Source organism: Anabrus simplex, chromosome 11 (assembly GCF_040414725.1).
Source record: "Anabrus simplex isolate iqAnaSimp1 chromosome 11, ASM4041472v1, whole genome shotgun sequence".
Taxonomy (NCBI): Eukaryota; Metazoa; Arthropoda; class Insecta; order Orthoptera; family Tettigoniidae; genus Anabrus; species Anabrus simplex.
The window spans coordinates 15,890,712-15,914,951 of NC_090275.1; the positions used below are offsets into that span (position 1 = coordinate 15,890,712).

The following is a 24,240-nucleotide window of genomic DNA, read 5'->3' on the forward strand; positions in this document are numbered from 1 at the left end:
TGATACGCAAGCTGCTGTTATGGCATTCGTATTAAGTACAGTGCGTTAAAATCCAGGAGGAAATCGTTATAGCAGACCAGTATTTGAAGATGAACTTGCCAACGTGTTCCGATACAACCGTACATGAAGTCACCCCGTGTACGAATTGTGCAGTTATTTATAACGAAAGTGAAAATACTAGACGACCGTCAGAAGAAGGGGGCGGCTTTTGCGTGTACCACTCTGCGTTGTAAGGATGATTACTGGTACGAACAAGGATGATGCTTTGCTGGTGAATATGCCTCAGTCGTTCAGTCATTTAAAGCGAGCCGGGCTGAGTGGCTCAGACGGTTAAGGCGCTGGCCTTCTGGCCCCAACTTGGCAGGTTCGATCCTGGCTCAGTCCGGTGGTATTTGAAGGTGCTCAAATACGTCAGCCTCGTGTCGGTAGATTTACTGGCACGTAAAAGAACTCCTGCGGGACTAAATTCCGGCACCTCGGCGTCTCCGAAAACCGTAAAAGAGTAGTTAGTGGGACGTAAAACAAATAACATTATTATTATTTATTATTTAAAACGAGCAGATGAGGGCAGATTCTTCTTCCAGGCGTTTTCCTGCGACAATGCAGGGTCCGCTACTTTGTACTTTGCACGCTATTCTCCATGCTGTCCTGTTCAGGGCGTCATCAGGTCTGACACCCACGATTCTCAAGTGCTCCTTCAGACGACCAAGCCACAATTTCTTGGGACGACCACGTGGTCGATTTGCTCCAGTTGTACTGGACAGCTGTCTTAGTAACTGATCGATCTTGTTTTCTTACGACATATCCATACAATTTGTGGCGAGCTTTCCGATCTTGTCTGAAATTGATGCAACTCCCATCCGTTGTGTGACAGTCATTTCTGACATGGTTCTAACGACCAACGGAGCATTTTCATTTCCATTCCATGAAAGGGCTCGCTCATGTCTTATTGAGGCTAGCCAACATCCTGACGCATAGAGTGCAACAGGTCCAACCATGGATAATCGGATATATATTCTTGGTGCAGAGATTAGCGTAATTACCCAGAAGATTAATATGACTTCAACTGATTAGGGTAAGAGAAGCAAAAGAGAAAGCTAGGAGAAAAAATTTAGACTCCGTACTTAATGATTCTAAGGTAAAGAGGAATAGTAACAGGGAAGACCACACAGTGTTATAGAGAATAAAGTGTTAAGGAAGTTTTTACACCATTCATAATAGCTTGCAGACTGAACTCAGACATTAAGTAAAAAATGAATACGCCTACTCAGAGGCAACCAAGAAATCAGATCTCCAAGCAGACCTAAAGTTTTTAAAACTTCCATGGCAATTAAATTAGCTGGAATGCAAAATGCTGAGTATTTCCTCAAGAGTCGAATATAACTTATGGAATTTACCTTCATACAGCGATCCTATGGATTATTTCGAATTCTGTACCGTCAATTTTGGGAAAAGCCTCTGTTTAACCGTTAACCATAGAGCAATGACGTGCTTCTAATCCTACTCTTAATGGCGATACAAAAACTCAACCCTTATGAAGTACCTAGTGAGAAGACAAAATAATACCTTGTTTTGACGGAAAATGTGCACTCGAATATTCCATGGTCGTACTTACACTTCTGGATAAAAAATCTATAGCATTCGCCTGCTTTCGAATATTCCAATTTCTTTATATCAAAATACACCCTACATCTATACTATGGCAAGGGACGGGCAACATTTCAGCTCAACTCTGAAACTGAGCATGCATTCACCATGAGGAGCACTGAAACCAAGTCTCTGGTTGAAATGAACAGCAGTGCACAGCATATAAAGGTGAACTGTTATATGAGGCAGTTCTTAAATGCTGCAGTTGACCTTGATGTAATACGGGGAACAATATAACTGAGGAAGGAGATTAGATGCATTTGGATAAAAAAAATGTATACCATTCGCCTGCTTCCCATTTCTTCATATCAAAATTTAGTAGTGATTCTCCATAACGTACCATGAAGCGATTACTTTGAGATGCAGCAATCTGAGAAAACGTGTCTGAACTTGTTCTATGTTTTTAATAGGCCTACGTATTTTGTAGCTCGGATTCCACATTCGGCCCGCAAATTCAAGTTTAGGCCCTACAATCACATTGTAAAAATACATACAGGTTGGCCAAGGATGGTGTGTCAAGAAATACGGATAAGGCTGGGGGAGTACGACACAATGAAGTCGCAGCAACGCTGGACTCAGTTCGGGTCCAATGTTCGCAGAGCTCGGGGTGGGCCGCGGGGATATGGTGAAAGAGGAAAAACAATGACTCAGTTTGGTGAGACTGGAAAATAGGCCAATCATGCACTCAGCAAAAAGAATGAATGACTGAAAATTGTAATATGCTTTCTAAGTCCACTGGGAGGATTACAGAAACATTCTGGGTTTGTAAAAATGCCGACAACCAGGCTAGGAATTAGAGAATACCAGGTCTGAGCCACTGAAATGTTCGTTGTATTTTTAAACTTCCTATAAATGGTAATGCGTATACTAACAGTAAGAAGAAATCCGGGATGATGCCATTAAAAGAAAGAACGTTACATAGCACTGGTTTCATACATGCAAAAGAGATTGGCAACATCCAAACCAAAACCCATGGCGCAACAGCCCTGAAGGGCCATGCCCTACCTAACGACCGCTGTTCAGCCCAAAAGCCTGCGGATTACGAAATGCCATGTGGTCGGCACGACGAATCCCCTCGGCCGATATTCTTGCCTTTCTAGTCCGAGGCCGCTATCTCACCGTCAGATAGCTCCTCAATTTAAATCACGTAAGCTGAGTGGACCTCGAACCAGCTCTCAGATCAAAGTAAATATCCTTGACCTGGTCGATGCTTACTACTAGCTACATGCATCTTCTATATTTTTCTTTTCTTCAGATTTCTTTCTCTACATTCCTCTGCAAACCTTACACAATTCTGCTGTTCTCTCTAGTTTCGTCCATTCTCTGTTTAATAGTGTTAAATTCAAGTTCATTCGCAATTTTACATATCTCTTTGCCATAATACTTTTTCTCTGATTCTTTGCAGTCTTTTAGTAGGTGTGCTACTTTTCTATCCACCTCCTTCTTCGTCTCTTCAACCTGGAAGTCGGTAGGCAGCGTGAAAGTAAAGCAATGGCGTTCATTTGACAGCAAATTGTTTAATACTCTGGTAGGGTCTTCCTTACTTCATGTCACTCAGGAACATTGTTCTACATCTTCCTCCAGGTATTCTTCTATTCACACGGCCTTCCAGCACGACGGCGCACCAACCGGAGTGTCTTATCAGGTGCCCTAGAAATTGGTTTCTTATGGTCTCAATGGATCAACGGATTCCAGAACGTAGTTGTTCTTGAAAATAGCACACCTGTTCATTTCTCAACATTTCGGTCCATATCTTCATTCCCCAGCACCATATCTCAAATGCTCTCTATTATGCCTTCCCTGCTTTTACTAAGAGTCCATACTGACGAAGTGTACAAGGCAACACTCCAATTTAGGTTTTAACGAACGGCTTTTTTGTGACCAATGGCACCTAGATTTAGATGCTACACAAGATTTCTCTTCATACTGAAGTTCTTTGAACTATCCCAGCTGCAACATTCTGCCTTTCCCATCCGATATGCATTTCACGGCTCTGGTTTTATTTCCATTCATGTTAACTTTGCGAACTTCTTTAAATTTCTTGTTTAGTAGCTCTGTACCGTACTGCAGATCCTCCTCCTTTTCTGCGATAAGGCCTATGTATGTAATCAGCAAATCTTACAGGTGAATAATTTACCATTTTTACTTTCATGCCATATGTATTAGATTCCACAAATGCTTTTATGGCCTCTTCCATAGTAGTCCTATATAGAAGTTGAACAAGAGGGGTGAAAGATCACATCCTTACCGCACTCTTTTTCATATCTTAGCTTCAACTTCCTCCTCTTCAAAGAATACTGGCTGGTTTCTATACACATTATACAGTACTCACTGCTCTCTGTAATCCCCTTTCAGATTTTAAGGACAATGAAGTTCCAGTTTAAATTATCGAAGACTTTCTCTATATCAAAGAAAGCAATCTGGGTGTATTTACATTTAGAGACCTTTCTATTACTAATCGGAAGCTTGGTTTGGCTTCCCTTGTTCCCCTCCATCTTTCCGGAAGTAAAAAAACTGTTCATCTTAGTAAAATACATTGATTTTCCAGACATTCTACTCTTCTTGCATACTTCCATCAACCACTAAATTATCTCTCTCACTTCCATTCTCGTTTAACTTTTCAGTCCTTATAGTCATATTTAGTAGAAAGTAAATCCATCTATTAAACTGCTCAGTCAGTCTTTGTTTGCGACAACATATGGATACATGGAGTGGGAGAATGGATTTTTAACCTTCTAATATGAACACTACGTGAAAGCTAAGCCGTATGCGTACTGCACATCCCACTGGAACATCACTTCAACAGGTCTAAATTAGTTTTCCAAGAAACTCGCCAGGAAATGGCGCGCTAGCTTGCAAATGCGCAATACTTCGTCATGACATGGAACTTTATTGGCTAATAAACAACGCAGAAAGTTCTATTTCTAAGAGTTTAACGTTGACCTAGACCTAGAGGAAATTTCTACAAAGAGACTGCAATAAAGCAAACCTATGTCACTGTCGAACAGTTGCAACATAACTACCAGTCTCCTTGCCTACTACACCGAGATTCCGCGGCTCCGTCCGCATTCAATCAATTTCAATCACTACTGATCTGCATTTAGGGCAGTCGCCCAAGTGGCAGATTACCTATCTGTTCTGCAAAGAAATTGGAAATTTATTGAACATCTCAATTGGTAAGTTATTCCAATCCCTAACTCCCCTTCCCATAAACGAATATTTGTCCCAATTTGTCCTCTTGAATTCCAACTTTATATTGTGATCTTTCATGCTTTTAAAGACACCACTCAAACTTATTCGTCTACAAATTCCACGCCATTTCTCCACTGACAGCTCAGAACATACCACTTAGTCGAGCAGCTCGTCTCCTTTTTCCCAAGTCTTCCCAGCCCAAACTTTGAAACATTTTCGTAACCCTACTCTTTTGTCGGAAATCACCCCCCACCCAAAAAATCGAGCTGCTTTTCTTCGGATTTTATCCAGTTCTTGAATCAAGTAATCGTGGTGAGGGTCCCATACACGGGAACCATAGTTACTTCTGTCAATTTTCACCTCTTTCCTTAACCTATACAACAATTACGTGTCCAAGGCCGCAGCCGGAAAACATTAATTTTTCGTTGAACCTGTACTTCTGACAGAATTATTTTTAACCCTCAACATGTGTTGTGGGTTGACAGAGACCCATCCTGTAATTTTTAAATGTATTCGTAACTTCTTCAAATACATCGGGAGAGGTTCGCAATCGAGTCTATCTTCACGTTACGGTACATCCCGCCTGGTGGTCATAATCGTTAAGGCGTCTATGGTCTGACACCGTGATTAGCCGGTTCGTGTCCCGTTGGTGAAGAATAAACTATCAGAATGTTGGCCACTAGGGTAGGAGAGTTGGCGGTATACAATTTCTAATCATTAGATTGCGTGCCAGAAGCCTGGATCCAATTCCAAACCTCTCCGCAGTGTTCATACGAAAGAGTGAGGGCTAACGACGCTGTCGATGGTGATTTGTCCGTCGGATGGAGACGCTAAGCCTTGAGCAAACTCCTTGGTGTTATTCGACAGGAGTAGGCTATGTGCCAACACCGGATTTCATCCCTTCTACCTCATTATTGTCCATGGACGTCAAACAGGAAGACGTGCATCAGGCGAGCTGAGCATCTCGCACACTCCCGCCACTAAATGCTATACGCTAAATAAATACTTCTTTAAGCTATTTTTTTACAATGGACTTTCTGTCGCACCTACACACATAGGTCTTTTGGCGACGATGGAAGAGGAAAGGCCTAGGAATTGAAAGGAGGCGGCTGTGGTCTTAATTAAGGTACAACCCCAGAATTTTCCTGTTGTGAAAAAGGGAAACCACGGAAAATCATCTTCAAGACTGTCGACAATGGGGTTTGAACCCACTATCTCCCGGGCAGCTTATTTCATTAATTTCTGGGGTCGCTGAAGTCACTCAGGCTGTTTGGTTTTAGTCGAGGGTTTTAAGATCTCCGGCCCTTCCTGACGCCACGTGATCCTTGAGATGAAAATCTCGACCTAGGATCGACCGGGGTTCGAACCTCAGCCATCCGAGTGGCAAGCCAGCAGCTAAGCCACTGAGCTAATCCCCCCTCCCGCTCCATCCCACATAGGTAAATAATTAATTCATAGCATTACGATATTATGTATCAATTGTAGCCACTGTTGATTCAGTATTGCAGTTGTTATATGAGACGAGTGTGGTCTACGTGACGTGGCATCACGGCGCCAGTTGCGTTTGTTCTGTGCGACTATGGCGAGATCTGGCAATGTTACAGCCGATGATTTTGATTGTGAAGAAGCGACATACCTATCAGTGGTCGGACGAAGTGGAAAGTAATTCTAGTTACAATATTTTGAAGATGCCTTTGCTGGTGAGATGTAGTGTTTACAGTGCGCTGTCTTCTGGCATGCGCTATATCAAATTTGTTACTTTCATTGACTTGTCTCAGTCTTATCCTTGGCTTTGACAACATGAAAGTGACTGAGGTATGAGTGATGCTAGTAATACCATTCCTTATGCAGCCAGTCCCTGTTATGAATGGTGTGAAAATATCGCTCATAGGGTCAGTTGGTGCATACATTTCAGTGGGCTTGGCACACTGATATGTAATAGCAACGGCTGGCTCGGTGAGGAAAGCAACGGGAAACTACCTCACTCCTCATTTCCCTAGTACGCCTCTTCAGTGACGCCTAGGCTATTTATGACAGCTGTTGGCGGAGCTGCAGAGGATCAAACCAGCCTTCGGGCTGAATACCCAACATACAACATATTTTGAAGTTGGCAGAGTTACCGAGTTCTCATACGAGAGTGAGCACAATTCAGATCCTGAGATGGAGGAAGTCAATGACGACGTCGTGGGTATGGATATTCGGTGCCGTGAGGACGGCACCGAAGGGACGCTTATTATGAAAGAAATATGTGGTTCAAAAACCCTCCCCTAGAAAATGCCAAGATTCGAAAACGCAAGCTTATTGCGTTTTTGCAGGTTTGAAAGGTTCAGCAAAAATATTTACCACTTAGTTTACCGTTTGACGTGTCATAAATATTTCCAACTTTTATTTGTTTCAGACAGTCTACTTTTTTGGGGGTTTAATTATCTGTAATTTGTCACTAGAGAAGAAAATGTTCCAATATTTATACTATACATCTACGGAAAATTAAACCAATACCAAAGCGTATAGCGCAGTGGTTTTCAACCTTTTTGACCCATGGCTTCCCTGACCAACAACAATGTTTCCGCGGCTCCCCTGAGGAATAGGCCAACCCTGTAAAAATGATCGATATTTGGACATTTCCTCCAAGAAACTAACCAACGTACAAGGCAAACCTCGTACACACCAAGTGCACTATGAAAAACCTTCACTATGTTATAAAAGACGGATAAAGTTCTTCCCTTTCTAATATTTTCGAAAAAATAAAACTAAAACAAAAATGAAAGGAAAATTATAAAAAACAACTTTTATCAGTGTGAAAGTTGAGCCTGTTCGTTGTTTCACACTCTCATTTCTTTCTCTTCACAAGACTTGATTTGTACTTGGTTTTTATGATAGTCACTGAAGTAAAGCCACACTTGCCGAGATAGGAAGTTGAGAAAGGAATTAATATCTTCAGTGTTCTCTTGCTCAAGAATACCAGAATTCTGGCAACGTCATACACAGTAAGTTCACTTTTACTGAAAAATCTAACGGAAGTTTTGTCAGTTCGTCCTCTTCTGCAGTGCTGAAATCCGAAGGAAAATCACTAGTGAAAGGATTTTGAACCCACCAATACTTGTTACAGTTTCCAGGAAAGTCAGTTTCAAAATAAACACTGAGTTGACACAAGGGCCCGTGATATATGCCGTAAAATGTATTTCATTTTATGTTATCAAAGGCTGCAAACAGATGGACGGACGGACGGATGGATCCATCCATCCCATCAATTCATGTAGGCATTCATTCATCCATTCAATTCATTCAAATGTATGTTCTAATTGTAAGATTCCGTTAATTATGTGTAACAATAGATGCAATAAATTATATTCTATTAGGAAAGCAGTTCCGTTTTTTTTTCTTTTTTTTTTTTTCTTTTACGTTTCGGTTTGGTCCACACTTTCTTTCACTGCCCCTGCCCTCCGCCCCTCACAGGACTGTCGTTCTTGCACCACTCCTGGATAACAGAAAGGAATTTCGCCAAGCCGGCGCACCGTATAGCGTTCGGCGCGCAAGCGCCCTGGGCCGCGTATTTGAAACACGGTAAAAGAGCAATTTTATAGCAAACCGTGAGAATTACGGCATATAAATATTTTTAATGGGAAATTTCATTCTTAATGCTGCATGCATTTTTAGAAGACAAACAATTTATCCTTTATTTCGTTTTTTATGGGATAAAGCATGCACCAAAATACAGAAAGAATTTCTAGTAATTAAATATTTCATGGGATGTGGCCTCCGGAGAGGCCTGATGCAGGTTTTTTGATTTGACTACCGTAGGCGACCTGTGCGTCGTGATGGGGATGAAATGATGATGAAGGCACATACACCCAGTCCCCGTGCCGGGGGAATTAACCAATTAATGTTACAATTCCCTACGCGGCCAGGAATCGAACCCGCGACTCTCTGGACCAAAGGCCAGCACATTAATCATTTAGCCATGGAGCCGGACATTTTTCCAGTAAAACTGTTAGAGTAAAGAAGTAAAGGCATACGAACTTTTTTCAGGAAAACAAATTATAACTACACCTAATGGCCTCCATAGCAACAGGTCAAACCGTCGAGGCAGTAGGCTATACTTATTGTAGGGGTCCCAGACACACAATTTTTCCGACCTGCTCTACGTAAAAACACTGCCTGCTCCCTATGGGCCAGCATAATACTGTCTAGCCCATTATCACTTGGGAGAAATAAGCTTTCTAATGGTGAAAACGACTGAAATAAGTTGAACAGTTTCCGATATTGCTCTCCATATACAAAATCATATTTTTCCTGACTATAATATTATATCAATATGCTAACATCACATAACACCATGGGAACCAGTAGAATTTAGTTTTCGTAACTTTTTATGTGGATAGCAGAATCGATCTACACCAAACTTGGTACGGTTTAAGCCTTTCTGAGGGACATTCAGCTCTTAATGGATGATGTCTGGGCAGTCAGCAGTAAAATGTTGAAATTTTATCACATAGTAACACGGAAACTATCCAACGAAAAGGAACAAGAAACTATCAGTACTGGTTTATTCGAAGCCTAGGAGCAGCTCATTGCGGCAAGAATTCCGGTCAAGGTTGACAAACTGAATTGCCTCACAATTTGTTGATCCCAAGTTTTGCTGACCTTGGCTCTACAACGGTTTAGTCCAATCAACTGGAATCACGTCGCATCACCAAGTGATATCCAACACGAGACAACTTGAACCACGTGACGCGTTTCGAAGCAAAGAAAGCGAACTTTTTTCAAGTCCACAGCGAAGGAATGGAACTCCGTGTCAATGTCAAGCAAACTGACTCCAGTTTCGAGTTCATATTGACTGGTGGTAAATATTTTTTAAGGGGAAGTACAACGAAATAATAACTATCCATAAAATGCCAAAAGAGGAAATGGTTCGATTCAACGACTGAAGGTAACGGTAAAGGAGAGAAGGGCCATGAAAGGCGGTAATGGTGATTACTGTTTTACGTGGAAGTACAACTAGGCAACTATCCTCTCTCAACACTTCTTTCTGGCCTTTCCCCCCAACTTATTTGGGATGGGTATTACATGTGGATTAAACCCTGTTTTACGGCCGGATGGCCTTTCTCACGCCAAGCTTATGTGAAGGGATGTATTCAATATTGCGAGTTTCTATGGTGGTCGACAGCGAGAAGTGTTATAGTTATGTAAACGATCAAAAACATCCAGCCCCCCCCGAGCTAAAGGCGCAGTTACTAACGAAAATGAGGGCTAGACAAAAAAGTGATTGAATGGGAAGTAAATTTTCTAGAAAACAGAACTCAGACAATTAGTTAGGTGAAACATTATCTAATTGTGTAATGAGTACGAGGGGCGTTCCTTAAGGGAAGTGGATATGTCCTATCCTTCCAATGTTAAATTCTGGAATTTTTATGTACTTTTTCTCGGGATGTATTTCACTCAGCTCTATCATATTTACAACACGTATACTACATGCCTTCGTGGTTAATTTAACACAGCCATTTCTTAAAAAAATAATTTTCAGATTTTTACGAAATTTCAATCCCACCATTACATTTTTTTTTTTACTATTTTCTTATACATTTTCATACATAAAATTTGAACTAAATGAAATTTTCAAAATCAGCCGTATTAAATCATGAAGTATACTTTCAACAATAGATACTAAAAATTTCAGCTTCTCATGTAGAATAGTTCTCCAGAAAAAGGACTTATTGTCCAAAAATTACTTTATTTGGGAAATTGCTATCAAAGTTTTTGTCAGGTTCTCAGTACATGCCGGCACCATAGGAATCATCTTCCTTCATCTTAAACAAAATCTTTCTCTTCCACATTTCTCTCATCCCCGCTGCCTTGTTTTCTAGCTCCCTAACTGCCCTGCCTGCCTTCTTAACCCTTTCACATCCGGGAGATAGTAGGTTCGAATCCCACTATCGGCAGCCCTGAAAATGGTTTTCCGTGGTTTCCCATTTTCACACCAGGCAAATGCTGGGGCTGTACCTTAATTAAGGCCACGGCCGCTTCCTTCCAACTCCTAGGCCTTTCCTGTCCCATCGTCGCCATAAGACCTATCTGTGTCGGTGCGACGTAAAGCCCCTAGCAAAAAAAAAAAAAAAAAAAAAAAAAAAAACCCTTTCACTGTCAACGGACTGCACAGCTTTAAACACACAGGTTCCCACACTACCGATGATTTTATTGATCGCCTTGCATTTTCCAATGCAACCTTTGTTAAATCCTAAGATTGCGTCGTAAACACCAAAATGCAGGGTAGGCCTACTTATCTGCACAAACGTTGCCTTGGGGCTTGGGGTTTTGCGTTTTACCATGAACGCACTTTTTTAACAATGCACTGTCTGGAAGATCTTTGAATATTGGTTTTGTCACGTACATCGTTCATATCTCCTTTTGCATTTTCAAGAAATGTTTTATACTCTTCGTCTAATGACTTCAGTTTCTATTCTGAAGAACTGACATGAGGACTCACTCACATGAGGAATTGCTTGGCGATCCGCTATTGATGTTATGAATTTTCTGGTTTCCCAACAAGGCTTCTCTTCTTAAAAACCCATCAGAGTATTTCTAGGCATGATGTCCACTAACGTACATGCAAGACAAAACGGAAACTACTCTGTAATTCAACGAAATTCTCACACAATCAAGCCAGACACAAATTGGCGCGGGAATTCAACAGTTCCATGGAAACCACTTCGAAGATGTAACTTTTTTTTTTTTTTTTTTTTTTTTGCTACGGGCTTTACGTCGCACCGACACAGATAGGTCTTATGGCGACGATGGGATAGGAAAGGCCTAGGAGTTGGAAGGAAGCGGCCGTGGCCTCAATTAAGGTACAGCCCCAGCATTTGAAGATGTAACTAAGCAACTGAAAAACAAACAAATGACAATCTAAAGAGCATAGCTTACCACCGCAGTCACCTTCAACAAAGAAAAATACGTTCAAGGGTGACTAGATGGAGAAATTGTTTTTTGCTTCCAAGCCATAGCCACTCCATTGTCATCTGTCATTGTTTTTCAAAATTAGGAATGAGATATGGCAAAATGATAGGCACCGTCTGAAAATGCAAGGTCCATAAGTAATTTGACCCCAGAAAAGCAATTTCGATAATTTCCGAATTTTTGGACATATCCACTCCTTTTAAGACAGGATTACTGGAGCTATGCTTTCTGATATATATAATATTATAGGGTCGACGCATAAGTTCGTGCGGTATTCTTTTGAGGTGGCAACAATGAGGCGTGAAGGGATTGCTTATCATTATTCCGTTGTTTTAACTGAGTTTGGAGTTTGTGTGCTGTGAAACACAGATCTTCTTGATTGTGAACGTATATTTGTGTATATTTCAAACGGATATGGAATGTCAAGTTGAGACAAGTGAGCATTTCGGACACATTTTACTCTGAGTTTAACCGAGGATCCAGTGCAGCAGAAGCTGCGAGAACAATTTGTCAAGTGTGCGGGAATGAAGAAATTGCCGAAAGAACAGCACAAAAATCGTTTTCCCGCTTTCGAGCACGACGGTCTGACTTGTCTGATGATCCACGTTATGGAAGACCTTCAGATTTTGATGAAAATCGCTTGAATGAAATGCTTCATGAGAATGTGATCAGTCAATGATTGTACGCCATTTGCATTCGATGCGTAAGGTACAGAAATTGAGTATATGGGTACCACGTGTGCTAAGTGACAGTAACAAAAATCAACGAGTAAACATATGTTCGTCATTGCTTGCCCAGCCCCGGTTAGCTTGCGATAGGCACGAAGCGTTCCTTTCGAACATTATCACCGGTAACGAGAAATGGTGCCTGTATGTCAACATGAAGAAGAGGAAAGAGTGGCTCAGCCCAGCAAAAAAGGCATCTCCCCGTGCTAAGGATAGTGCCCATCCACAGAAAATCATGTTTGTGTTTGGTGGAACAAAGATGGCATTCTTCACCGTGAACTTTTTCAGAAAAACGTAACGATTACCTCTGCTGTGTATAATGACCAGCTAAGACGGCTTGCCGTTGTTATTGACAACAAAAGACAAAGACAACAATCAGTATTATTGCTCCATGAAAACGCTCGTCCGCATACATCGCAATTGACCAAAGCTGAACTTGGTTGGGAACCCCTTCCTCATCCTCCGTATTGCCCTGACCTTGCCCCTCAGATTTCCATCTTTTCCGCTCTCTTTCTAACCACATTCGGGGGTAAGTGTTTCCTGACGAAGATTCTCTTGACCAATGGCTAAAAGATTTCTTCCAGTCAAAATCAAAACAGTTTTACAGGTGAACCATTCAACTGCTACCTGAACGTTGGCAGAAAGACAGAGTGTGGAGGTGAATACATCACTGAGTGATTGTGAGTTACAGTGCTGACAGTGACAGTAAAATACAATAAAATATAAGAACCGCACGAATTTATGCATCGACCCAATATTTGGAAAACACTGGAATGACAAAACTATTTTTTTGCCGATGATGGTACAGAGCAATAAATAAGTTGCAGAATTGTGAGCGCCTACCGAAAGACCTCCACAATGTTGGGAGATGGTCAATGTGGTGAAAAGCCAGGTACTAAGAGGCGAAATCTTATCTGTTTTAATTATCGTGTTGATGGATAAAGGTTTTCTTTTTCAATTTGCTTTATGTCGCACCGACACAGATAGGTTGTTAAGGCAACGATGGGATAAGTACCACATAGGTTTAGAAGGATGTTATTTTTCATATTCATTAGCTGCTGCCCTTGTTAGGTGTTCTTTCAGGATCAGTGTTCAGTCAAGTGTGACCCTAAGATATTCCGGATATTTATTATGGACTAGGCGATTGTCCTCAACTGAATATTCAGTTTACGATTGGTGAACTTGATGCCGAAATGAAAACATGCCACTTCAGTTTTATTACGGTTTGGCTTACGTCCTCCATGATTTTATGCTGCATTGCTATCGCCCAGTCAGCGCATTTCGGCCATATGAGCCAAAATAATGGCCAGGGCAATTCTGGACCTTGTGGAACACCAATTTCAAGATCATCTTCGATGATTACTTGGAATATTAAATTAAGAAGGTATTAACTTTATAAATGTATCAGACTGAATGATCCCAGGATCCCAGGTTGGGGATTTTAATTCCGTCTGGTTAATTCCTCTGACGCGGGGACTGGATTTTTGTGACTGTCCCAACACACCCCTTTTCATACACACTCAACACTATCAACTACCACAGACACACGCAATTAGTAAAAACATATCTCCATACAGGATTGGCGCCATGGCCATCTGACAGTACAACATTCAAACCCGTGACTACGCCAGGGTGTTGGAAAAGCGGTGGAAGACGACGATGATAAAATTTATAAATTCGGCGACCAGGTTACGCCCTTCTTGCTTCGTTGCTAAAACATCACTGCAGGATTCATTCCCAGCTTGGTTACAATTTTCTGGGACAAGATGCCCATCTATATGCACATGGCAATATATGATATGGAGATCGTCCTTGTCCTTTTCTGTTTTCATGTTTGTACGAGTCTCCTCATTTGATTGCGCTCTACTCGGACAATGATAAATCATTGTGTTTATGCTATTATTTGTTCCTAACTGACTATTCTTAAATGATGTGTGCCGTGTCAATTCTCCCACTACCCAACACCGCTAGATTACTAATGTAACTGTAGGGAAAAAAAGTCAACAAGGTTATAACATGATATTGTATAGGTTTTTGGGCTTATGCCATGTCAAGAAAATAAGGTGAAATTCTTAACGTTTCGCAGAAAACTGTGCTCTGCGTCCTCAGAAGAATTCTCGACTGTCCAAGAGAAAGGCTTCTAATCGGGCTGGGAATCAAACTCGGAGCCTCCGGTAAGCGGCGAGTACGCTACCCCTAACCGCAGGTTAATAACTGAATGACAGTACATCTAAAAATAATTAGATTACCTTGTTTCATAAAAATTCACTCAATACACAAATTTAACAAGAGAAGTACAAGGAGGGCAAAGATTCCTAAAAAAAAGATAAGAACACAAGAGAAAGGTCAACTACAAATAAATGAATAGGCTTTACAGTATAAGAAGAGATGGCAAAGCTAGTATGTTAGGGATGTTAGATACAGATTGGCCAACAATGAGCGTAAAATGATAATGGGGCCCTACCTATGATGAATTCTAATGCTGAAGACGGCACACACACCCAGCCTCCGAGCCACTGGAATTTAATAATTAAGGTTAAAATGCCTGACCCGACCGAGAATCGAACCCGGGACCCTCTGGACCAAAGGACAGCATGCTAACCATTTAGCCATGGAGCCGAACAGATGGTAAATGACAGGATACTAGAGAGGAAGGGAGAAATTAGAAATGGCCATATTTACGGTTTAACTTTTGGTATGTTATTCCCCTTTACACTAGGCCCTACTTCAGTTTTTTTTTTTTTTTTTTTTTTTTTTACCACTACCGGTAATTGCCATCAATTTTATAAACAAATAATATCAAGTAATTGAATTACATTACTCTCATATTTTCTGATTCATTGAATATTTTAAGAAATTACTGCTGAATTATTAAAACACATCCTTGTGCAACCATTGATATTGATATATTTCCCACCGGGCGAGTTGGCCGTGCGGTTAAGGGCGCGCCGCTGTGAACTTCCATCCGGGAGATAGTGGGTTCGAATCCCACTGTGGGCAACCCTGAAGATGGTTTTCCGTGGTTTCCTATTTCCACATCAGGCAAATGCTGGGGCTGTACCTTAAATAAGGCCACGGTCACTTCCTTCCAACTCCTAGGCCTTTCCTACCCCATCGTCGCCATAAAGACCTATCTGTGTCGGTGCGACGTAAAGCAACTAGATATTTTTCCCATACCCTCACCATTCGCGTCACTTCAGAATCTGCACTTGGCTTGTAGGTGCAATAAGATAATTACTACTACTGTACTTGGAGACACCTTAGAAGATGAAGGTTGACAACAGGGAAAGAGCTGGAAAAAGGTAAACCAGATAGCATCAAGAAAGAGTGATGGTACATCTTCATGAATGCCTAATGTTCCAGTGGAAACTGAAGGAAATTTAAGGCTGATGCCTATATCCCCTATCAATAATTACTGTGTAACTTACCTAGTCTTTTCTTAATGATTTCAAAGAAGCTGGAAATTTATCAAACATCTCCACTTAATTTCAGCGATGAGGTCTTCGGTTCAGAGGGTCCCGGGTTCGATTCCCCGCAGGGTCGGGGATTTTAATCGCGTCAGATTAATTATTCTAGCTCGGGGACTGGGATTTGTGTCCGTCTCAACACTCTCCTCTTCAAATTCAAACAACACACTACACAACCAACCACCACAGAAACACGCAATAGTGATTGCATCCCTCCACATAGGGTTGGCGTCTGGAAGGGCATCCGGCCGAAAAACAGACCCACGACCCCATCAATGTGGGAAAAGTGGTAGAAGGAAAAGAACTCCAATGGTCAAGTAACTCATTTCAAACCAATCATATAAACGCTCTCAGATGTAAACACAGAGACTTTAGTATCAAAATATTTCATAAGAACTTATCTTATACTCTTGAAATCAAGACCACAAACTCTTCTGGTTGAAAGTTTATGAAGGAAGTGGCAAACACATTTGTAAGATAAGTTGCAGGATTCAAATTGCTACCACTTATGATACTTGGGCTGTATGTGTATGTTCAGTCCTCAGCCTGGTTGGATCCTCATCAGCTCTGCCATTAGATGTCATAGATGACCTAGGCATCACTGAAGAGGCATACTGGGGAAATGAAGGAGTGAGGTAGTTTCCCATTGCTTTCCTCAATGAGCCAGAAGTATGCCAAGCCCACTGAAATGCATGCACCAACAGACCCTATAAGCAACATTTTCACACCATTCACAACAGGGACTGGCTGCATAAGGAATGGCATTACTAGAATCGCTCATACCTCAGTCACTTTCATATTGTCACGGCCAAGGATAAACTGTGACAGACCAATGAAAGTAACAAAATAGCTCTTGCCCACACTGGAAGACACAGCGCACTCCAAAACACTAGGTCTCACCAGCAAAACGGCTAATATTTGGGACATTTTATTAGGATAATGGCATCTTCAATAGTTACAATAGATTCTGGCCATGTTGAGTTGTCACCTGCATTGGTATGTCTTGGAAGTCTCATTAGCAATCTTAAACTGATAGAGAATTAATAAGTAGGTTATTACATTTCCCACAAAAAAATAATGCTATTCTTTTTTTTTTTCTCCATCAAGTCATCAGCCTAGAAACTGGTTGTATCCTCAAACAGTGCAAGTGAAGATTACTCAGTTAAGGCCATAAGGAAATGGCAAAAGCTGATGGTGGCGCACAGCGAGGCAACATACAATGAGGCCATCAGCCTCATAATCACGGGAAGAAGATTACGATAAAGACCGAGTGTAAATTTAGGCTCCCTAGAAATACCACTGGGGTTGGAAGAGAACTGAGGTAACATGACTCCCCTCCACAATCCTGATCCATCACTATGTTCCAATCCAAGTCCTGTCCTGTTGGCCAACACTGGTCTTAACAAACCCCAAAACCTGCAATTTCAATTCATTTGCAATTTCTTAGTTCATGTTGGCATACTCTCTTCAATCATTTATTTAATATACTCAAAACAATCCTGTGTATTTCCATCCAAATTATTATTTAATTTTCCTATATAATTAAGTAATGGACAGGAACATACAAGTGACAAATTAAGTCTTATACGGAAAGATAGGAACATAAAATGGAACTTGTGATGGAATAAATATAATGACGGGTCAGTCAAGAGGAGTCAAGAACAAACATATTTATTTAATGTATGGCTTTTAGAGCCAAAGTGTCAGAGGACTCACTTGGTGCAGATCTTTATATTTAACTCCTACGGGCGACCTGGGAGTGAGATGATGATAATGAGGTAGGGAAGAGGGTGAAACACAGTTACAGCACATGGCCTACTCATGTCGAATAACACCAAAGTGTCTGCCCAGGGCTTAACCTCTCCATCTGACAGACAAATCGCTATCAACAACAGCGTCACGTCCTCACCCCATATGAAACATGCGGATGGGTTTAGAATTGAAGTCAAGCTTTTGACACGCAATCTACTGATGAGAAATTTTACTGTACATACCGCTACCTCTCCTACCCTGCCAACCCCCCTTCCAATTAGAAACTTTTTCTTCTGGCAATGGGACTTGAACCGGCTAACCAAAATGTCAGACCATGATGCCTTAATGCTCACGGCTACCAGGTGGGTTAAGGACAAACATGCAAACACAGAAGATGAAGAATAATCTCCCCATGTTCACACAGTCAAGTTCGCTCCTTGCCACGCCCACAACAGGAGAACAACAATCTCCCCATGTTCACATAGATGAGCTCGTCACTCTCACAACAAGAGAAGAACAATCTCCCCCATGTTCACACAGACAAGCTCATCACTCCCACAAGAGAAGAACAATCTCCCCATGTTCACATAGACGAGCTCGCCACTCCCACAACAGGAGAACAACAATCTCCCCATGTTCACACAGACGAGCTCGCCACTCCCACAACAGGAGAACAACAATCTCCCCATGTTCACACAGACGAGCTCACTCCTCAGCACTCCCACAACAAGAGAACAATCTCCCCATGTTCATACAGACGAGCTCGCTCTTCACCACTCCCACATCAGGAGAAGAACAATCTCCCCATGTTCACATAGACAAGCTCACTCCTCAGCACTCCCACAACAAGAGAACAATCTCCCCATGTTCATACAGACGAGCTCGCTCTTCACCACTCCCACATCAGGAGAAGAACAATCTCCCCATGTTCACATAGACAAGCTCACTCCTTGGCACTCCCACAACAGGAGAAGAACAATCTCCCCATGTGCACACAGACGAGCTCGCTCCTCACCACTCCCACAACAGGAGAAGAACAATCTCCCCATGTTCACACAGACGAGCTCGCTCCTTGCCACTCCCACAACAGGAGAACAATCTACCCATGTGCACACAGACAAGCTCGCTCCCTGCCACTCCCACAACAGGAGAAGAACAATCTCCCCACGTTCACAAAGACGAGCTCGCTCCCTGCCACTCCCACAACAGGAGAACAATCTACCCATGTGCACACAGACAAGCTCGCTCCCTGCCACTCCCACAACAGGAGAACAATCTACCCATGTGCACACAGACGAGCTCGCTCCTCACCACTCCCACAACAGGAGAAGAACAATCTCCCCATGTTCACACAGACGAGCTCGCTCCTCACCACTCCCACAACAGGAGAAGAACAATCTCCCCATGTTCACACAGACGAGCTCGCTCCTTGCCACTCCCACAACAGGAGAACAATCTACCCATGTGCACACAGACAAGCTCGCTCCCTGCCACTCCCACAACAGGAGAACAATCTACCCATGTGCACACAGACGAGCTCGCTCCTCACCACTCCCACAACAGGAGAAGAACAATCTCCCCATGTTCACACAGACGAGCTCGCTCCTTGCCACTCCCACAACAGGAGAACAATCTACCCATGTGCACACAGACAAGCTCGCTCCCTGCCACTCCCAGTACTTCCCAGCTTCTGACGAGCTTATTTCTGCTTTCCAGCTTCATCACAAGGGCGAGCTTCAATGCTCATTGAAGGATAATCTTGATATATGTTCTGTCTTGATTTCGAAGTGTGGGATAAGAACAAAGCCTGATAAAGACAGGAGAAAGGGAAGAGACATTTCCCTAATTTCCTTCTTATCCACATCAAGACAGCCTCCCAACGAGTGTTCAATTCCACGCTCGTGATGAGGCTGGGAAGCACAAATGAGCTTGTCGAGGGCTGCAAAGAAATGGATGTAGAGGAACTAGGATCGAAGAGGGGAGAACCTGGCTTTAGGAAGACCTGGAGACTGGCCTCGTCCTTTTTTCATCACTGTCAACTTGTTGGTTGCTTTCCATTACTTATACTTCAAACAGACTAAATTTTACTTCTGGTGCCTGTATGTGTTTCTTCATACTCTGTTATCTGGTTATGTAACAATTCGCAGTAACTTACATGCCATGTAGACAACATTCTCAAGTCACATCTCCCATTGCTCATTTCCAGAAGCTAATAACCCATTAAAACAACCACCATCCAATCACAAACTCTTCATTAATTCACTCCCCAAGTAAGCCTACTTATTTGAAGATATCTACAAATTCAATATCTTAGTTCCTGAATTAAGTAGTTCCTTCTTCATCCTTGTCAGTTATCATAATCATAGCCATTATGCTTTTTCCACACTGATTCTCATTCCCTGTAGTTCACTTCTCATTTACTGCATTTTCCTCATCCTTTCTCCAAATCATAATGTCAAAAACAAATGACATTGTGTTCAAAGCTATACGTTCTTATGCTAACTCCATGATACTGTGGTGGTCATTGTTGTTTTATGAGGCAAAACAATTACATTACCAGCTACTCCCTCATGATATATTTAAAAATATATAAACAGTAAGGTGACAGTAGGCTTCTCTTCCCGTCCAACTCTGGTTACGAATTTAAACCCACATCTCTTGACACAACCGCCCTCACCATATTCATTCTCTTCTCCAATATCCCTTTACATGTCAGATTTTCGCAAAATTTTGCTCTGACGACAATACCATAGGTCTCTTCTAAATCAATCATAATCATTACTCCTAAAGATACAAATCAACCTACCTATGAATATCAGGGAAAAGTTGACATTATGCTACCCACGGTTTGTAACATTATAAGAAAGTAGATATTAGGCAAATCTTACTTGGAATTGTGATAACTGGCAGGTTTACGGACACTTCTATAAAGTTACATGAAGAGTATGATAATAAGCAAGTTACAGTTTGAAAAATTGGCTGAATTTTTTTAAAATCAATTAAACTAAACACAGTTTTCTCAGAAACTACTCCAAACAACTTAAAGATCTCTACTGACATTTAAATTCAGTTCAGTCATTTTAACACTGTAAGGTAAGATAATTTGATTGTTCCTTATTGTGAATATTGTCTTTTTGTTTAATAACAATCCAAATTCTACCCTTTACACTCAGTCACAGCTGATAAGCCTAATCTGGTTTACAAACAGAGATCTTTGTAAATTCTTGCTAATTTCTCAATTTGTGATAGAAGCATTTAAAGTTTAAAGAATAAAACAAGAAAACAAACCTAAAAATTCTGATTTTTATTCTCATCCCAAATATACTACACATTCTGCCTGATAAATAGCAAACTGTCAATTCCTATGAAACATCAGAATGTACTAAAACTGGTAGTCAATTCCAAATAAACTCCACCTGCCACACACTTAATCACCCAAAGTTGCTAATTTAAAAATACATTGCCCTCAAAAATATTAAATGAAAAATAATAAATAATTGAAGTTGGATTAATTATGCTAAAACACAATTTTAGAATCATTTACCACAGGAAAAAACTACGGACGAAAGTCGTTTATGAATAAATTCTTTCTCTACTAAATAATTAGATATCCAGAGAATACCGAAATTAGCCGATTAAAAACCAAGAAAAGACAACATTTTCTTATCACAAAAACTCAGATAATTTTCTTCAAGGACGTGTGTAACTGCTGCATTTATTTCATAGCAGTTTATCAGAATGAATGCCCATTTATAGGATTAACATTTGTTAAAGGTTTTAAAAATTAACTAATAAATTTCTTAGAATGAACATTTTTGTACATGGATTATGTTTATGAACCACGCAAAAAGTACCTCCCAATCGTGCTCTCGACAGTAAAAATAAACGCAAATTCAGTCATTACCCTCCATACATGGAGACTAACAAGGTCATTTTGAAATCTATTTGGCATAGATATCAGCTCTAAGGCCATATATTTAAATACTGATAAGACAAGTACCGAAAGTTGAGACACCTGTGCAAGAGATTCTGCTAGGAAACTGACCGAGTAAGGCATGTTTACTTCAACTTTGACGGTTCGCACAACAGTGCAGGTAGTCCACCAAAAAAACAAATTCTTCACATGCCAAAAAAAATGTCAACAAACCGAAAGAGGCCATAAACCAACAAGAAGCGGAAACTATAGTCTAAATACTTAGTTCTTTATTGCGATTGACTCAGCAACAATGCTACATACGCACCAAACAATTAAAACACACATCAACAAATTTACTGATCAAAACAAAACAGCATGTTGTACTCACTCCAATAATGTACTTGAGAAGTATTACAGAATACAGTCAGTTATCCAATAAAACGCTGCAGATAATTCAACACATCTTCACTTCACACTGCACAGTCACGCGTATAATTACAAGAACACACACTGTTAAAAAACATACAACTCTATCACCGAACCAACATCTTGTCCAAATCTTGTCAACACACGATTGATATGCTTCTTCAAAGAGTTTCCGTCACAACAAGCGTCGCACTCCGAACATACACTCTCTCGTTCGCTCTGTCGGGATCAGCTTAAACCTGAAGAAAAGTGGGCGGAGTGAAACAAGCAAAGGCTGGCAACCTCAACTACGTAAAATGACCGCAGGAAAGTAGTGCAGTGCTGTAGTAACAGAATTACTCACATGAGGGCGTTACTATCGTCGTATTGTCCCGTTCCAATTTCTGGTTTGTGATTAACAGATTATCATAAAATGCGTTATGATCATGACATATTTCATTGCAAGAACCTTTGCTTGTACACCTATACAACCTTCAATTCATTTCATCGGTTTGGCCTCTTAAACAATGATCAAGATCGCCACTAGTCACAACCGAAATCCAAGCTTTTAATCCCCAATGATCCTCAATATTAACACTGAGAAGCGTTTATGAAGATGGTAAAAATGGTAAAAACTAAATCCTTTATTTATGAAATTATAAATATTTCTTTGAACATTATATAGTACGACATAATTATTATTGTTGTTTCAGCGTGAAGTTCTTGATGTGTTACGATACCTACTGCAATAGTCAAGCATTGTAACTCTCTTACACGACCGAGCAATTGGCCGCGGATTTGGGTCACGAAGCTATCATCTTGCATTCGGGAGATAGTGGGTTCGAACCCGACTATCGGCAGCACTGAAGATGGTTTTCCAAGGTTTCCCATTTTCACACCAGGCAAATGCTGGGGCTGTACCTTAATTAAAGCCTTTCCTCTTACATCGTCACCGTAAGACCTACCTGTGTCAGGGCGACGTTAAGCAAATTCTAAAAGAAAAATAACCCTCCCTTACAGAGCAAATGGATTGCAATCATATTTAACAATGTGCTCTAAAACAAAAACCCCTACTTTCTCAACCTCCTTTCTGATAAACTTCCCCACTCGAATTTCCCTAGCATGCTACTAACACTGCTATAGTCGTTCTGTGGCTCCCCACGATACACCTAGCTGCTTTTCTCAGTACCTGCTTCAGTTCATTCACCAAAAAATCTTGATATGGAAGCATACTCCAGTTGACGTCTTACAAATGTTAAATATGCCATCTCCTTTACGCCCCTGCTTCTACATTTTAATATCCGCCCTGCTATATACAGTGACCTAAATGCTCCCCCTGTGGGTGGGAGCTGTACAATAACACCTGTCGACTAAAAGTGAGTCCTGGCATTGCTTCCACTTACTTGTGCCAGGCTCCTCACTTTCACATATCCTATCCGACCTTCCTTGGCCAACTCTTGTTATTTTCCGACCCCGACGCTATTAGGTTTGCGAGGGCTAGGAAGTCTTCATTTTCACGCCCTTCGTGGCCCTTGTCTTTCTTCGGCCCTTTATTTTTCGAAATGTCGGATCCCTTCCGTTTTTCTCACTGATTAGTGTTATACAGAGGATGGTTGTCTAGTTGTACTTCCTCTTAAAACAATAATCACCACCACCACCACCACTTACCTAAATGCCTCTTTAACTACATCCCCCATATGCCTTCCTCAGTGAAATTTACAACCCTCTGATACGACACCTAAATATCTACAATTATCCTCAAAACTGATCTTTTTCCCCTGCTAACTTGTAATCGCCCACTGCCCTGCGTGTCTTGTTCCCAAAGTTAACTGCTTGACACTTTTCAACATTAAATGTCATCTCATTTTTCTGAGTCCAGACATGTCTCCGAAGCTCCTAATCACCCAACGCTTCCTCCCACGTATCAGATGGTCTGATGTTCATAGGCAGTAGCAGCGATTGGGAATTAGAAGGGGGGGGGGGTCGCAATAAAATGTACAGACAAGAAAATGTACCCGGGCTTGTGGGATATAGCGTAGAGGTGGAGGGATGAGGGTATACACATCAAAACTGAAAAGAAAAAGCTACAAAATGAACGAATTTCGACAGAGAGGTAAAGGCTGACAGTTCACCAACTTAAGTGCGGCAATAATAGTTTTTTTAGGTTTTGATTCAATTCTAT

At 41.2% G+C, this 24,240-nt stretch overlaps 1 protein-coding gene across 1 annotated transcript in view; it reads right to left on the reverse strand.

Annotated features, from left to right (window-relative positions):
• The window catches only part of Akt (Akt kinase), a 319,015-nt gene extending 296,731 nt beyond the window's left edge, over positions 1 to 22,284 (reverse strand). Inside the window, exon 1 of the mRNA XM_067155280.2 lies at positions 22,042 to 22,284. The gene's annotated coding sequence lies outside the window, so the exon portion shown is untranslated. The remainder of the gene's footprint in view (positions 1 to 22,041) is intronic.
• Positions 22,285 to 24,240: the final 1,956 nt, after the last annotated feature.